Here is a 13581-nt window from a genome sequence, read left to right on the forward strand (position 1 = left end):
GAGACCCTGTTATAAGCTCCTCTAAGCCGAGGTTGGCAGTTATTGACGTGCCTTGTCCTTGGCTGGAGGTTTATTTTGTTGATTTTCCCTCTGCCAATCAGAAAAGTCGCAAGTAGCAGTCACTTTGAACAGCCTGTTAATCTATAATCTCATATCACAACACCCTGGCAGGGAGTGGGTGGAGGGGGCACTGCATCGAAAGCAAACAATAGCTGATGGTGTAGCTAGCCTATGACTGTTGATGTTATGTGTGATGTGGTGACTGTTGATGTTATGTGAGATGTGGTGACTGTTGATGTTATGTGTGATGTGGTGACTGTTGATGTTATGTGAGATGTGGTGACTGTTGATGTTATGTGTGATGTGGTGACTGTTGATGTTATGTGTGATGTGGTGACTGTTGATGTTATGTGAGATGTGGTGACTGTTGATGTTATGTGAGACGTGGTGACTGTTGATGATATGTGTGATGTGGTGACTGTTGATGTTATGTGTGATGTGGTGACTGTTGATGTTATGTGAGATGTGGTGACTGTTGATGTTATGTGAGACGTGGTGACTGTTGATCTTATGTGTGATGTGGTGACTGTTGATGTTATGTGAGATGTGGTGACTGTTGATGTTATGTGAGACGTGGTGACTGTTGATGTTATGTGAGATGTGGTGACTGTTGATGTTATGTGAGATGTGGTGACTGTTGATGTTATGTGAGATGTGGTGACTGTTGATGTTATGTGAGACGTGGTGACTGTTGATGTTATGTGAGATGTGGTGACTGTTGATGTTATGTGAGATGTGGTGACTGTTGATGTTATGTGAGATGTGGTGACTGTTGATGTTATGTGAGATGTGGTGACTGTTGATGTTATGTGTGACGTGGTGACTGTTGATGTTATGTGTGACGTGGTGACTGTTGATGTTATGTGAGATGTGGTGACTGTTGATGTTATGTGAGACATGGTGACTGTTGATGTTATGTGAGATGTGGTGACTGTTGATGTTATGTGAGATGTGGTGACTGTTGATGTTATGTGAGACGTGGTGACTGTTGATGTTATGTGAGATGTGGTGACTGTTGATGTTATGTGAGATGTGGTGACTGTTGATGTTATGTGAGACGTGGTGACTGTTGATGTTATGTGAGACGTGGTGACTGTTGATGTTATGTGAGATGTGGTGACTGTTGATGTTATGTGAGATGTGGTGACTGTTGATGTTATGTGAGATGTGGTGACTGTTGATGTTATGTGTGATGTGGTGACTGTTGATGTTATGTGAGATGTGGTGCCTGTTGATGTTATGTGTGATGTGGTGACTGTTGATGTTATGTGAGACGTGGTGACTGTTGATGTTATGTGAGACGTGGTGACTGTTGATGTTATGTGAGACGTGGTGACTGTTGATGTTATGTGAGATGTGGTGACTGTTGATGTTATGTGAGATGTGGTGACTGTTGATGTTATGTGAGATGTGGTGACTGTTGATGTTATGTGTGATGTGGTGACTGTTGATGTTATGTGAGATGTGGTGCCTGTTGATGTTATGTGTGATGTGGTGACTGTTGATGTTATGTGAGACGTGGTGACTGTTGATGTTATGTGAGATGTGGTGACTGTTGATGTTATGTGAGATGTGGTGACTGTTGATGTTATGTGAGATGTGGTGACTGTTGATGTTATGTGTGATGTGGAGGACTCTCACTTGGTCATCTTTTGGTATTTCAGAAGCATGTTGGTCTGTTGGTGACCAGACCTGCGTTTAAATACTATTTAGCGTATTTCAATTACTTTCAAAGACCTCTGGAAGTAAGTATTTAGATATTTTTATTTGAAAAGTAGTTGAATAATGGAATGTATTTCTAAATACTCAAATAGACTAACTCAACTACACTCCCATGCATTTAACCCAAGTATTTTAAAAATAGTATTTGAAATAAGTCTTTGAAAATACTTAAAAATACTTCAATAGAAGTAGTGGATTCGGGTCACATTATCTGTAAATACTCAAACACACAGAAAATAAGTATTTAAATAACAGAACAAGTAGTTGAACCAATGTCTACTGCTGACTTTTTAAGACAATAAACCACAATCAAACGAACTATTTATTTACATGGTCGTTTTATAGACAGCTACAGTTTAGTTATACATTGTTACACATTAATACCTGTTTGCATCATGCATCCTATTTCAAGGATTTACAAATTAACTCACAATCGTAATTACACTCAACATGGTCTGAGGGACACTTATTGTAAAGTGGGACCAGCTTAGACAGAGACAGGCCGAAATTGGCCAAAACACAATTTTCTTTGAAATAGGACCTCCATGATTTTTTAAATGTAATAAACACTTTCATCTAATTTCCAGAGTCACGGGCCTATAGCGGGGGAAGGCTAGAGGCAGATAAAAATAGAATAGTTGAGAGAGAAAAAAAGTGGAGGACCAACCTCCAGTCTCGATGGGACCTTTTAAAGGCAGTACATGTATGTCACTCCTGTGTGTCTCTAAGGGCTTCATTAGGAGAGCCCCATGTCTCCTCTCTGTGAGTCCTCGTAAGGTCTCTGCAAGCCTCTACCTGGCTTTGGGAGCCCCTGTGCTCTGGACTGTTTAAACCAGCTTTAGAGCCCCCATGACCTAGAGGGGGACAATTTCTGCTAGTTTTATTGTCTCTAGTGAGGGAAAAGCATTCATGGGAGGTAATGCTATTGCTAAAAAATCTGCCTCTGTTTGGACTAACATCCAGATAGGTATTTGTCACAATCTTTTGAATTATTAAACAATGTGAAAAGGAACTACTAACTTGGACAGTAGGTCTACCGATTATGACCAGATTGTCTGTACAAAATCCACTCCATCACCAAAATGAATTGTAGAGAATAGATTTTGTGGCAGTGTTTAAATTTTTTAAATAAATGGGGTTACATGTCATAAGTGATGAAGAGCATGACCCCATTCATGATACCAGACTGGAGATGTGCTAATATCTTCTCCATGGTCTCTCCCGGGAGTTACAATGGTGTTAAGTTGAAAGGGCAGTTTTAATTCTCTGTACAATATATGCGGCTTGCTGTGGCTGCTTTGATGCTCAAACTCGACTGGTTAGAGAGAAACTCCCATCATCTCACATTGACTGCAGGGTACTTGATGCTGCCATGTGTCAGAACGGCTGAGGATGCACTGTAGTTGATTTGCCACCTGTCAGCATCAAACGTCGAGAGGAAAGTCAGTAACCTCACACACCTCCCTGCTGAGCTACAGAGTATGTTCTTCTCATGCTGGAGAAATGCGTGTTTGGATATTTCAGTCATCTAAAGAATGTTCACTACGCTGGTATCGGTTCAAACGTACTATTATTGAGTCTGTGCATGGTCCATGTATTGCTCTGCTTTGAATATTACACCCACATTTGTTGAGGTGTTACGATCATCATCACCACCAGTCTTAAAGCTTTTCATTGAACTTAACAATAAACGTGGACAGTCCCTGAACCAGTAACTATTTCACTGGGAGTGACTTTGCCTTTTGTAACCGAGCCATCATGTTAGCGTCACACAGATCCCAGTACAGCTTGAGTTTGGACCGGAACGAGGACCAACAGACGGGAGAGAAACGACTAGTTGGATGACTCAGTCGGAGGCAGCAGCTTGTTAGAGTGGAAATGGATTAGCCGTGGTACAATGGGAGTCTTAGGCGTGTCTTAGGCGGCTGCGCTACAGCCTGCCTGTGTCACCCGGGCTGCTAGACTCATTTGTGCCCAGCGGTGCATGCACCAGCCAACTCACACACTGTTTTTCTAATTGCCATAGTTTCACTGTCGGCATCAGCCAAAGCTCAGATTTACCCTACGGCGTCTCGATCTCATTCTGTCTGTGATGTGAACAAAATGTTTCTTCTTGAAAATGGCACCTTTGCCAAACATTGCTCCTTATTCAATCAGAACGGAAATGATTATGGGGATATCATAAAAATGACTTGACATGAGAGAAGCTTTTTATATTGTATACTAGAATGATAATGTCTCTTTCACCTAAACCCATACATACACTGCCATGTCTCTTTCACTGAAACCAATTTGCACCTGCTCTACCACTGGAACTGATCTGCACATCATTTATTATACATTACTTGCAAACTAATGCATATTGCAAATTGCTATAATACTTACATTGTACTTAGTTACAGCTTATACACAATCTAGCAGTTACTGATACACAAGCTGATCCTGGATTTGCAGCCAGTGAGAACTTCTCCTAATCATCATCAGTGTCTATTTAAGCAATAAGGCCCGAGGGGGTGTGGTATATGGCCAATATACCACGGCTATGGGTTGTTCTTAGGAACGACGCAACTCAGTGCCTGGACACAACCCTTAGCCGTGGTATGTTGGACATATACCACAAACCCCTGAGGTGCTTTATTTCTATTCTAAACTGGTTACCAACATAATTAGAGCAGTAAAAATAAATGTTTTGTCATACCCGTGGTATACTATCTGATATACCACGGCTGTCAGCCAATCAGCATTCAGGACTCGAACCACCCAGTTTATAATCTTAAATATGTCATGACAGTCAACTGTTTGTCATTAATCATCATCAGCAATGAACAAAACGACAGACGAGAAACTAAACATGCTGTCATCATCAATCAGGCACAGGTTTCTATGACAGTCTTAACATATTGCCATAGTCAGGTAGGGACAGGCAGACAAATGGCCATGCAAACATGCTGTCAGCAGCAACCAGAGAATGAGATCCAAATCGACTCGCATCCTCCCTTTGAGATAGATGGTAGGATAATAGCACTTGCTAGATAACGTGTTCTGAATTTACATGGAAGGGATTGTGGAGTATACAGTTTTTATGATAAAGATAAGAGATGTCTTACTGTCTTTGATAATGGGTCTCTTCTGTTTTTGTTATGCAGGTAGACTGATGTTCATATTCTACTATGGACGGTGTGTGGTACAGACTGACATCGACTGGAGCAGAACAGGCCACGAGGACGATTCAGCTCTACCATAGGTGTGTCATCATGTGTGTGTCTGTGTGCATCAATACTGAAACCATTAGTCTGTATATATCCACCTACTGCATCATCTTAACTCATTTTAACTGTGAAGAATGTTTGATTAGGCTGTGTTTAGCCAGGCAACCAATTCTTATCTTTTAATCATTAATTTGTCTTTTGACAAATCAGATCAGCTCTGAAAAATATCTGATGTGAAAAGATCTGATGTTATTGGTCAAAAGACCAATTAGTGTAAAAAATATCAGAATTTGTCTGCCTGTGTAAACACAGCCTAAGTATCCACCTTTTCCTGGTGGATCTGTGCTTACTTAAAAAAAACATATTTTTCAGTAGAGATGTGTGCATGCATACATTGTAAAGTTTTAAAATATTCAACTTTGAATTGTGTTCTTGTTGCTGCATGAAATTAGATATTCTAATCAAGTAAAGTTGTTAATTGTCTAATCTCTGAAAGTCATTGGATAATATGGTGCTTAAAACATTTAAAATATTCCATTTATAATGGTAAATACTCAAGAGAATGCTTCATAAATATACAAAATTCTATTTCCTCTCTATTACATGCCTCCCAAAAGACCTTGCAATGTCAACCCTTTGTGAGTCTGTGTGATGAATTTGTTTGCTGGCTGCTCGAAAGCAACCAGGTTTGTATTGTAAGGCGGATATAATCTCTAGATCACCTTGCTTGGATCAAGGACTACAACTAAGGGAAATGTGCAAAATAGAGGTGTTCAGAGCTGGTGTGTGTGTGTGTGTGTGTGTGTGTGTGTGTGTGTGTGTGTGTGTGTGTGTGTGTGTGTGTGTGTGTGTGTGTGTGTGTGTGTGTGTGTGTGTGTGTGTGTGTGTGTGTGTGTGTGTGTGTGTGTGTGTGTGTGTGTGTGTGTGTGTGTGGCTGAGCAGGGGGGAGCTAGCGGGAGCTGGCGGGAGTGGGAGTGTGTGGACAGCCCAGGTAAATTGTGATTGACAGGCCCTGAAGCCCTCAACAGCGAATAGATGAATAATATAATATCCTGTGGTGCCAGCCCCCATCCAGAGCTTGGAATGAGACACATAGCCTTCTGAGCTCTGACAGATTCTGAGAATGATTCTCTCTCTCTCTCTCTCTCTCTCTCTCTCTCTCTCTCTCTCTCTCTCTCTCTCTCTCTCTCTCTCTCTCTCTCTCTCTCTCTCTCTCTCTCTCTCTCTCTCTCTCTCTGTGTGTGTGTGTGTGTGTGTGTGTGTGTGTGTGTGTGTGTGTGTGTGTGTGTGTGTGTGTGTGTGTGTGTGTGTGTGTGTGTGTGTGTGTGTGTGTCTTCTCATTTTGCGACCAATCTTTTACTTTGAGACACCCAACCACATACCTTGTCTCAACCTACCCAGGGTTGGGGCTGTTAAAGACAAGTGTCTTAGGCTGACTGAAACCACCATCACCCTTCCAGGAAGAGGAGAGAGACTTATTATGATAGATTCTAAAAGATGTTGGCAGGCTCTACTTGGACCTTTGTGATTCCGACCACCTGAGCTAAGACCACATTGGTTCTGCTGTGTGAGCTCTCTAGGAACATGGTGATGAGACGTGAGTGGGAGTCACTCCTGTCTGCAAGGCACCAATCAGGGGAGGGGGTTTCTTGGCCCTGACAGTGTAGTGTCAGTCTGGGAGGTGGTCTTTAAGGTGCTCCGTGGAGGCCCTGAGACAGAGAGAGAGACATGCCCAGAGACCTGGTACCAGATGGCTAGTAGAGCTAAGGCTTAGGGAAGAAGGAGCCACATACATACAGAGATACAGTTATATAGCCGCACTGCCAAACCCATTGGCCAAATGCATTACTTACCGGTTCCCTATGGCCTGCTCACTCAATTATTCAGTCACGTGCACACACACACACACACACACACACACACACACACACACACACACACACACACACACACACACACACACACACACACACACACACACACACACACACACACACACACACACACACACACACACACACACACACACACACACACACACACACTGTCTGCCAGACCTGTGTGGTTTCCCATTAGTTGGGGTGCAGTGTGCTGGAGAGGCGCGCTGGGGCGAGAGACATCAATTTGCTTCCTCTAATGCGCTCGCTGCCCCCACAAGACATATTGATTATTTTTTCCCCGCAAAGTGACAAACAGCATTTTCTGGGGCATAATGGAGATGGATGGTGGGTTTATGAGCAGCCCTGGGGAGAAGGTGTTGGGGGGGCACCCCTCCTTCATTCTCTCCAGACCCCCCACCGAAAAACGGCTGAAAACAAACATAGCTAACAGGGAGAGGAAGAGATGGAGGCGATGGGGTTGCTGCGGCAGAGGGAGGGGTGTAAACGGGGATGGGGGGAGGCAGATGTCGAGGAGCGATGTTCCTTCATTAGATACCTCCTCTCTGGAGAACCCCCTCGATCACCCTCCCCATCTTAATGGCCGCCTCACTGAGAGTTGCAGCTGCTTCAATATTAACTCTGCATCAACACCAGCCTCGGATAGGTTTACCTTACATCTAGCCCGGCTGCAGTGGAATTTACTTACTAAACAGCTGAAGAGTGATTGAATTTCTTTTACATTTATATGTTGTAGGCTTCATTTAACATGTGTTTAGACTTTCAGTTGATTCATAGTACAATTTTCTTTCGACGTGATATTTTACTATTTTTAAGTCTTTTGATATTTATTTAGTCCCCGTCCTGTCAGGAGATAGTGGTGTTTGCTACACCAATCTAGTCATGCCTAGCAGTGATTACCTCAGGGAAAGGAAAAAGGAAGGGTGCATTTTAAATGTTTTACACAGAGCTCCGGCCAGGGAATGGAATGAGGATAGCAAGAAATGTTAGCGCTTTGAGACACCATGAGATCGGACATCAGGTAGCCTAGCGGTTACGAGGGTTGGGTCAGGAACCGAAAGGTCGCTGGTTTGAATGTCGGAGCAGCCTAGGTGAAAAATATGCCGATGTGCCCTTGAGCAAGGCACTTAACCCTAATTTCTCCTATAAGTCGCTCTGGATAAAAGTGTCTGCTAAAAATGACAATTCTTTTTTTTTTTTTTTACTCACCAACCGTGCTCTCCATCATAGATAAGACCTTCAGTTGGGATTTTGCTTCCCACTGGTAAGGTGAAAGGATGCCGTCTTTGATCATAATTCTGATCAATACTCTGCTGACAGATCATCATCACCTGAGCAAACCTTGCTTTTTGACAGCTCTTTGAAATATCTGAATTCCCTTTCTTTCCCACTACCGTATTTAGTTTTAAGAAGTGTCTTTAACATTTTTTGAAATGGTTCGTTTGACAGAGCTGACTGGTTCTCCACACTAGACATTTTCTTTATTTAATTCTAATATCACAAAACTTTGCGATATTGACCTTTGACTCTCTGTCTTTTCTACTCTACCTCCTTTCCCTCTTCACATCTTAACAAATCCCCATAATTGATTTGTTCACTTTTAATTCCACAGAAAAAACCCTGTGTTTGGTAATTGGAAATGCCTTAACTGTCACTCAAAGAAATGTTCTCACATTTGAATGATGCATAATGTTAATAGTGGAGTTAAAGAGAGATACGCCAAGAATTTGATATGTTCCGAGCATTTTATAATTGTAATTGTAGCCAACTGGGCATCCAAACCCATCCCCATGTCATTGTTGAAAATAGAGAGCATGAGACTGTGTAGCATTAACCTTGTGCAGGACTTTTTTTTTGTCATTCACAGACACAAACATCTCAGATACCTGAAAATACATCAAACAGAACAGCCCCAAACTGAAAGGAGTCTGACACACGGCAGACAGAACAGGAGAGTGAGCTTAACATATACATACTGTCACCACACAGAGCAGAGCCAAGCTGTCAGGGATCACAACAGACGCTATATGGGAGGGTTATTACTGGCCCAGTCTGATAAGCGGAATGATCTGCAGTGCTGATAAAACCGTCGGGTGGGATGGAGGGAGGAGGCGTCTGCTGGCTATTATCCTGCATCGATTTACTCCAGTCAAGGTTGGCTGGGCACGCAATGAAGTGTGGGATCTTGGGATGGCGTGCGTGCTCGTCTGCACCATATAGCTTTTTGGTGATATTGGGATTCTACGAGAGTTGGCGTCCGGGTGTGTGTGAGTGATTGTGGACGGGAGAGGAGGTGTTTTCTGCAATCACACCTTACTGCACAAATAAAGTGTTTTCTCTTGCATCCTGTTTGATTGATTGAATGCTTGCTTGTTTTTTTGATTGATTAAAGATTGTTGCTACCTTTAGCAACAATTCAGTTGGTCAGCCCAGAGTTCACTGAACGACTGCAAATGGTATGTGATTGTCCCTGTGTAGAATTTCCACGACAGGTATAAGGTAGAACTCGCCTTCAACATCCTTTTCATTTTCTCTCTAGGCACCTCTCTCCCTCTGACTTTCTCTCTCTCCCTCCCTGCCTCTCCCTCCCTGCATCGCTCTCTCCCTCCCTGTATCTATCTATCTCTATCGCTCTAATCCATGGCTACAGATTCTCTTTGTACTGCTGTCTGACAAGTCGGCTCATTCTCCAGCTCTAAGGGCTGCCCCGGTGCTTGGGATAATGGGACGATATGCTGGGTGCCGTGGCGCGATAAGCCCGGAGGATGCTGGGAAACACACAGAGAGTGTCACCCAAAGCGATAAAGCTCTATTGTCTTCTGTGTCTGCAGAGCCGGGATTATGGTTTTATGGACGGCTTTAGCGTTTCGCAGAGCCTTTTGGAGAACGGCATGCAGCACAGACACCATGGCCGCTCAGGCAGACTGCGTGAGCATGAGACAGACGTCTACAGCACGTTTTCACATCTGTCTCATCCAATCGTCCTCTCTGTTTCTCGAAAGACTCGCACCCTCCAATCGTGGCATGTGTCTGTATGTATGAAATCACCTCACCCAATAGCCTTGACTGATGACTTTTTGCTCAGGAAGCTCTCATCCAATAGCTTTTGTGAGAAATACACAATGGTATCTATGCCGTTATCCAGTTATCCATCTCTGTCTCGCGGTCTTCGATGCTATGGCGCAACAATCAGGCTATGATATTGATCTAGCCAGTAGACAATTTATCAAACTGTTTTCTTTCAGTAATACCACCCAAACCGTCTGTTTGCTGCAACACTATAGGAACTGTTCAATTTGCAAATAAGTGCTATTGTGTGGCTCCAATTCCCAAGTTACTTTTTCTTCTGTTCTCTGGCTTGCAGAAAGGTGTGGTTCAGCACCGGAGGTAGCTAAAGTTCTATTGAGTATGCATCCCGAAGGAGCTTGATAATGTACTTTCTCTTCCTCTATTGCAAGAGCAAGCATTTCACCAGCCTGTCTTGAAATGTATCTGGTTGTTTAGATAGAGAACAGACCAGTGTAAGAGGATATGTAATATACATCTATCAAGATAATGCACAACTTGTGTATCAGATAAGGTTAGAAGAAAAACCAACTTAGACTAAGTGCAGATGAAATCTTGCCTCAACAACCCTAGGAATACTGTTATATGCATTCTGAAAGAGCATTGGTTTCAGAGAGATAAACAGGTGATTCTGCTTAGGACCATTGCAGTATTGGGATACAGAGACTCTTAGTGAGACTGGTAGAGTGGTCAACCAGTTCTAGCAGAGATTGATATCAGAGATCGATAAGCTACACTGATGAGCACAGTTCTGCTATAGATAACTGATCCTGGGGGTGCTTTAAGTTCACTGGGCACCGCCGTGCCATTTCAAGCCATCATCCTGGATTTTCCCATTAGGCTGCGGTTCACCCACTCCTGACCCCAATCTCAGAGACATCTCGGCAGAGACATGATGAGGGGGGGGGGGGGGTTGGTGGAGATTCGTGGGCACCTTTTCTCAATATCGCCTACCACCCATCCCTTTGACACAGCCTTAACAATTGAGTAGGGGAGCAGTGGGCTGACCTTGACCGCTCAGATGACGGAGTGGGGGAACGCCTCATGTGAGCAGATCCCCTAAAAATAGCATAGGCGGCAATTAAGCGCCAATCTAATCATCCGCCTGCGTAAACGAGCCGACGATTCCGCCCTCATATTCCCCAGGCTTTCCAGACCGTTTCCTCATCATCTTTGGCTATCTGTTTAATTACGCCCCCGTCAGCCCCAGATGAGGGAGCGATAGCCTTATCACCACGGCTCATTTCCAAATCCATGAAATTAATCACGCTAACCTCCCATCAGCAGACTTCTATGGCTTGGTGGCTCGGTGACATAGTGGCATAGTGGAGTCAGTGTGAGAACTTAGCTAACTGGAACTTTAGTTCTTTTCCCAGGGAACAGAGGATGTTCCTAGACCTGGAGCAATGATGTTCCCCAAGGTGCTCCTTATGCATAGTTCACAAAATATTATCATGTTGCCTTGATTAACCTGACCAATTGTAAGGTATTAGTGAGTACCTTTACAAAGTGGCATCAGTGGCAGTGCAGCTGTTCCAGCTGCCCACCCTCCAGAGGAAAAGACAGTGCTCGGCCAACCAAAGCCAGGCTGAGTTTCTCTTCGAGGTGCGCTCCATTCTGACAGCCAGGGTCTCAGACATCGATTTTGGAAGCGAAGGTTGGGCGGATCCGTCACCACGTCGGGGGCTGGCAGCAGAACCAGACAGGCGGATGGAGAGCTCCCCCTAGGTTTGGGCCGTCATTTATCTCTAAATGACAGCAGATGGTGGGCTTGGTGCCGGTGCCATCCTCTCAATCTCCCAAGGTGCATTTCTCTGATGGATGTGGATGAGGGGAGGGCTGGGAAGTGGCTATGCACATCTGTGCTTCTCGATAACGGGGGGCTAAGTGTGTCTGTGTGCTAGCCGTAACTTCTCGCATATTAATCAAAGCACCTTCCTCTGAGTTTATTCACTTCTTAGCTACATCTCTCACCGCTTGTCCCTCTCAAGTGGTGAGAGAAGCCCTCCATTCGATCCTGTGGAGGAATTCTTACCAACAAGATTTCACACTGTTACAGCCCAATGGACACTAAATTCTGTTCTGAAGATTAAGTAATCCTTAGTTTAGTTTTAATAATATAACACAGGGTATCCCAAACTTGGTCCTCAGGAGCCCAAGGGGTGCACGTTTTGGTTTTTGCCATAGCACTACACAGCTGATTCAAATGATCAACTAATCATCAAGCTTTGATCAAGCTGTGTAGTGTTATGGCAAAAACCAAAACGTGCACCCCTTGAAGTCCCAAGGACCAAGTTTGGGATGCCCTGTGTTATACCATTAAAACTGAACCCCTTGGGGACCTCCCGGGTGGCGCAGTGGTCTAAGGCACTGCATCGCAGTGCTAGCTGTGCCACTAGAGATTCTGGGTTCGAGCCCAGGCTCTGTCGCAGCTGGCCGCGACCGGGAGGTCCATGGGACGGCGCACAATTGGCCCAGCGTCGTCCAGGTTAGGGAGGGTTTGGCCGGCAGGGATATCCTTGTCTCATCGCGCACTAGCGACTCCTGTGGCGGGCCGGGCACGGTGCACGCTGACACGGTCACTAGGTGTACGGTGTTTCCCCCGACACATTGGTGCGGCTGGCTTCCGGGTTGGATGGGCATTGTGTCAAGAAGCAGTGCGGCTTGGTTGGGTTGTGTTTCGGAGGACGCATAGCTCTTGACCTTCGCCTCTCCCGAGTCCGTACGGGAGTTGCAGCGATGAGACAAGACTGTAACTACTACCAATTGGATACCATGAAATTGGGGAGAAAAAAGGGGTGAAAAATAAAATAAAAAAAAATGGAACCCCTTGAAGTCCCAAGGACCGAGTTTGGGATACCCTGTGTTATACCATTAAAACTGAACCGCTTGGGGTCCCAAGGACCGAGTTTGGGATACCCTGTGTTATACCATTAAAACTGAACCGCTTGGGGTCCCGAGGACCGAGTTTGGGAACATGTATCAAATGTATCACATGTATCATGTATCATGTATCAAAGATGATTGTGTTTGTAACACATGAGTTGTAATATATTCTGAGAGCTGTAAGGCCTCAACATTCTGTATTCCTTAAAACTGCTCTCTCTTTGTCACTCACACAAACACGTAAAACACGTAGTAGACAGCAGGTGTATTTGGACAGTAGAGGCCCTCCGTCATTAGCTGACCTCCTTGTTAGGGTCATCTCATGGTGTTAATAACCCTGGCCTCTTGCCAGAACCATTAGAGTGGAGATAACGGCATCATTAGCCCATCCACGTCCTAACGCTCACATCTCCATGGAAACCCTGGGCTCTGGCTGCTCCGCGAGGCGCCCTTGGGATGCTCCCTGCGCCGTCATGGGGTGGCAGCTCAGGAGTGAAAGCTGATTTAGCGGCTGCATCAGGGAGCTGGCAGATTAGTGGCAGGGAAATAGGGCCCAGCAAACAGTCAGCAGGGTGATTGGCTCAGCAATAACAGAACACCCCTTTGCCGACAGGGACCGGCACTATGCGGATGCAATGACAAAAAAGACAGTTAGCGAACTCCGTCGGGGCTTTACGAGGCGTGACTTGCTTTCACATAGCCTTGATTGTAGATGTGCCATTATGTAGATGTGTGATTAT

The 13581-nt window shown here is 44.6% G+C and overlaps 1 long non-coding RNA gene across 1 annotated transcript in view; it reads left to right on the plus strand.

Moving 5' to 3' along the window:
* Window positions 1–13581, plus strand: part of LOC139533877 (uncharacterized) — a 39763-nt gene that overhangs the window by 12978 nt on the left and 13204 nt on the right. The window contains exon 3 of the long non-coding RNA XR_011666873.1: window positions 4929–5026. This is a non-coding gene — a long non-coding RNA (uncharacterized lncRNA). The remainder of the gene's footprint in view (window positions 1–4928; window positions 5027–13581) is intronic.

Source organism: Salvelinus alpinus, chromosome 11 (assembly GCF_045679555.1).
Source record: "Salvelinus alpinus chromosome 11, SLU_Salpinus.1, whole genome shotgun sequence".
NCBI classification, from domain to species: Eukaryota; Metazoa; Chordata; class Actinopteri; order Salmoniformes; family Salmonidae; genus Salvelinus; species Salvelinus alpinus.